At 30.6% G+C, this 5277-nt stretch overlaps 1 protein-coding gene across 1 annotated transcript in view; it reads left to right on the top strand.

Annotated features, from left to right (window-relative positions):
* The window catches only part of LOC122532379 (acetylcholinesterase-like), a 144570-nt gene that overhangs the window by 92422 nt on the left and 46871 nt on the right, over positions 1-5277 (top strand). The window lies entirely within an intron of this gene.

Below are 5277 nucleotides of genomic sequence, written 5' to 3'. Positions count from 1 at the left end.
ATTTAAAAATATAATAATATAATATTTAAAATATAAAAATATAATAATATAATATTTAAAATATAAAAATATTACAATATAATATTTAAAATATGAAAATATAATAATATAGTATTTGAAATATAAAAATATAATAATATAGTATTTAAAATATAAAAATATAATAATATAGTGTTTAAAATATAAAAATATTACAATATAATAATATAGTATTTAAAATATAAATATATAATAATATAGTATTTAAAATATAAATATATAATAATATAATATTTAAAATATAAAAATATAATAATATATAAAAATATTATAGTTTAATTCCGTAGAACTTACACCGTCATTCTTCATATTTTTCATTAAGAAAATTAACGCTAAGTTATTGAACGTCTCCGTCAGATTAGTTTAGTATTTTTTCCCTCGTCGAACGAAACGAGTAGTAGCGATGACGAACTGGTCAGCCTACCGCACTCTTGTCTCTCCTCTGTTTGAAATTTTCCCTCTTTTCGATCTCCCCCATTTTGCATATCGTTTCCAAGCAGCTATTTTTCTCCTTGCGAATCATCCATCTCGATTTCAAATTCCTCCCCTCTTCCTTCCTTCCATACTATAGCTTCACCTGTTTGCATTATTACAGGCCATTATTACAAACCAGTATTCGCGTTGCTACAGGAAGAGGCGTATGTGGGTTGCTGACCCAGTGGCATTTAGGTTAGATTCATACGCTTTACAGCATCGAAAAATGCCCGACGATGTCCCGGTTTATGTTGTATGCCAGCTCGAAGTAACGTTTGGTAGCGAACGATCAAAAATTCACAGAGAGATTGACTTCCACACGTTATTATACTGGTTAGCTTGAAATAATTATTCATGCTAACTGAAACGTTCTTTTCATTTCACGAGCATGTTACACGTATTTCAATTATATATTTATCAAGTGCCACGTTGATCGGTAACAATCATTGCTCTCGCGCGTAATTCAAGCGTCACTTGAAATATTTATTCGACTCTACGAGTATAGTCACTATATACGCTTCAGTTCATATATCTTTCAAGTTTCAACTCGAAATTATTTATCTGAAGCAATCAGCTTGAAATAATCATTATCCTCGTATTGATCGAAGTGTTATTGAAGTATATTTGAAATGTTTATTCGATTTTTACAAGTATCGTTCATTTATGCATTTCAGTTGTATAATTTTCATGAGGAAATCTCTCCCTCTCTGCACATGCAGCGAAATGAATTCATAGAATTTTTCACATGATGTTGGACAATCATTATTGACATGAGATAGAAAGAAAAATTTATGATATTAATTAAGTTAAACGAATTTATAATATTAGGCAATTGTTATTTCACCGATTTATGAATCAAATGAAATTCTTTCAGTATTTCGATACTTTATTTCCGATACTACTACACGAAACTCTCGAACTCGCGTACGAGTTTTTCGATCAAAAAAATTTATAAACATGTGTTTAAAAAAAAAAAAAAAGAGAAAGAACCTTTGATCCGAATCGCTTCCATTAATTACGCCAGGAAGTCAATATTACGTGCTGTTACAACGACGAAAGCGATAGCCATAAATATTCGCGTGATCGATCGGCGAATACGTCATCGTAAAGTGTCGTCTTCCCTCTGCCCAATCTTTTTTACCAAACGTCAATACAATTTCATCATCTTCTTGTGCACGTGGGCTAATTTGTTCTTCTAATCGATCTGAATATGTTTCTCTTCTCCCGTCGAATATATTCAAGACGGTAATTGGATTTCGCGATAAACAATTTAATTTGAAAGGTAGCTCACCTAACCAAAACTACGTCTGTCTACGTTATACATATAAATTTGAATTTATCATATATTGAGTCATTGTATATCTAACAATCTTCTGAAATAAGCGTAGAATATTGAAAACGATCGTTATCAATCTAAATTTGTTACTAAATAAACCTAACCTAAAATTCCAATTGAAATTTTGTCCGAATGTCACGTGAATCGAAATTGTTTAACTAATCGCTCGTTGAATATTATCGAAAAACATAAAATTCGTATACATAGACGAAGTTCGACATAGCTTGTTACACTTAACTCGAATTCTAATGAAAATGAAGCCCAATAATAATCCTCTTAACCAAGTACGGGACAAAAAAATTGTTTTTCTTCGTGGGAGAACTTTGTAATTGTATTGTAAATTAATTACTCGGATATTTGAAACTTTTAAACAAACCCAACCTGGCTGGATACAGAATTTCGACGAAAATCCAAACATAACCTAAATCAGAATTGTCAAACCTCGCTTGTCGCGGTAATATCGAAAAAAATTTGTAATGCTCTTAAACGAAGTTTAATGCAAGGTTCTCGTATGATACCGAGCTTCTAAAATTCCGTTTTCCATGTTTCGCTCAAACATAACCTAAGCCAAAACTTCGTGGATCAAAAAGTACAAAAAATTTGAAGCTTAATTGAAGCTTAATTTACATCCAAATTACGCTTAAATTCTAGTAAAACCAAACACAATAATCTTCTCAAGTGACAATTACAATAACAGCAAAGAATTGTTTCTCTCATTGAAAGAAACTACCCAGTTTGAAAACATGGGATCGAATTCGACCTAAATTGAAGCGAACGCGCGAGACCTAACCTAAAATTCCAATGCAAATTCAGCTCAAACATAACCTATCTAGACCAAGATCGTCGAATGATAGAAATAATCTGTACTTTGGTTATGCTCGTCTCGAGTTTCAATAAAATCGTATCCAATAATACATTTGACCGAGTGCAAACGAATCAAAATAAAAGAAAAAAAAGAAGGGGAAAACCTAATTCTAGTAAAACCAAACCCAATAATCCACTCGAGTAATAATAATAATAACAGCAAAGAATTGTTTCCCTCATTGAAAGAAACTACCTCGATTGAAAGCATGGAATTCGACCCAAACCCAAGCGAACGCACAAAACCTAACCTAAAATTCCAAACATGACCTATCTAGACCGAGATCGTCGAATGATAGAAATAATCTGTACTTTGATTATGCTCGTCTCGAGTTTCAATAAAATCGTATCCAATAATACATTTGAGTAATAATAATAATAACAGCAAAGAATTGTTTCTCTCATTGGAAAAAACTACCCCGTTTGAAAACATGGGATCGAATTCCATCCAAACCCAAGCGAACGCGCGAAACCTAACCTAAAATTCCAAACATGACCTATCTAGACCGAGATCGTCGAATGATAGAAATAATCTGTACTTTGATTATGCTCGTCTCGAGTTTCAATAAAATCGTATCCAATAATACATTTGAGTAATAATAATAATAACAGCAAAGAATTGTTTCTCTCATTGGAAAAAACTACCCCGTTTGAAAACATGGGATCGAATTCCATCCAAACCCAAGCGAACGCGCGAAACCTAACCTAAAATTCCAAACATGACCTATCTAGACCGAGATCGTCGAATGATAGAAATAATCTGTACTTTGATTATGCTCGTCGTCGAGTTTCAATAAAATCGTATCCAATTCCCTTTGGCCGAGTGCAAAGAATTGTTTTTTCCCCCCCATTGGCGAAACTCCGCCGTTTGAAAACACGGAGCAAAGTTTTTTTTTTCCGGTGGAAATCAATTTCCCGGCGAAAGGGCCGCGTTTTCCAACGGGCAAGTGGCGCGGCTGAAATGAAAACTGACAAACTGCGGGATGGCCAGCGGTTAATAGCAACGCGATATCGCGTCAGTGGAGAGACGAGGGTCGATCTATGGCGCTTGGGAACGATGCAAGTAGAATTGGAGAGAGGGTTGTGATACATGACGACAACCACAGCGAGCATATTTGAAACGGCGCGCGTTCAACGCCAGAGCGAAACTACGCCGATGAGCGGAGAATAAAAATTGCGTATCTGGGAAATGAACTGTTTCAACGCTGCTCGAGGTGTATTTGTATTCAAATGGATTAGGTGTGATCCATCCGTCGGATGTGTTTATGTATCTCGTAAAACCGAAGTGGATAACATTTTTCTAGTTTATCTCTGTAACTGTAACTGGACTGGACTTTCACGTGAAGTTAAATATAACATAAGTGACACGTAACATGGAAAAATATAAAACGAGTGTTTAAAGTGAAGTACGTTAGTTGTAATGATTAATGAAACGGAGTGCAGTAATAAAATATTCTTAATACGTAGGTTCCATTTCATTCTTTATATCAGTGATACGAAGTTGCATTAGAACTGATGTTATAATAATGTAGTCTAATTATAATAATGATCCAAAATTAAAAATGAGCCATTTGTACGAGTATAATATAATAATAATATATAATATTGTGTATTGTAATATAATATATATAATATATAGAATAATATATATGTATTGTAATATAATATATATAATAGTATATTATACTATTATATTATACTATAATAGTAAATTATACTATTATATTATACTATAATAGTAAATTATACTATTATATTATACTATAATAGTATATTAGACTATTATATTATACTATTATATTATACTATTATACTATTATATTATACTATTAATTAATATTGTACTATTATATTATACTATATTGTATGGTATACTAGTATACTAGTATATTATATTATACTATACTGTGTACTAAAATAATATACCTATAATATAATTATCATATATATTATATATTATTATGTGATAATATTATATAATTATCATATATATTATATATTAATATATGATAATATTATATATTATATATTATATTATAATACTGCATAACATACACAATATTACTATTATATATTATTATATATAATATTATAATACTACACAACATACACAATATATATTATTATATATAATATTATAATACTACATAACATACACAATATTATACAATTAACATGTAAAATGAAAAATTACTGATAAAATATAAAGTAAACAATGGTAATTCCGATGTCGAAAGTAATTCCAAATAGAACTTCAGCGTGAGCAAAATTTTAATTGAATTCGAAAACCAACAATCATTATAGCAGATGATTAATTTCGATTAATCAACGATCGACGATCAATTCCATTATCATCAACACATAAAATTTCCTTTTTAGCAGTTAATTTCAATTGACTCAATTTCAATTGAGTCAGTTATCAATCGTTATATAATGATTGTCAGTTTTTCTTTTCTGATGATTTTAGTTCCCATTTTTTCTAGATTCATTTTTTTTTTTTTTTTTTTTTTTTTTCTCGTGAATCGATTTCTATAAATTCTCAAGAGTATCTTTCGTTAAGAAGGGAA

This window comes from Frieseomelitta varia, unplaced genomic scaffold (assembly GCF_011392965.1).
Source record: "Frieseomelitta varia isolate USP_RPSP 00005682 unplaced genomic scaffold, Fvar_1.2 scaffold_454, whole genome shotgun sequence".
Taxonomy (NCBI): domain Eukaryota; kingdom Metazoa; phylum Arthropoda; class Insecta; order Hymenoptera; family Apidae; genus Frieseomelitta; species Frieseomelitta varia.
This window is presented reverse-complemented; position numbering and strand designations above follow the sequence as displayed.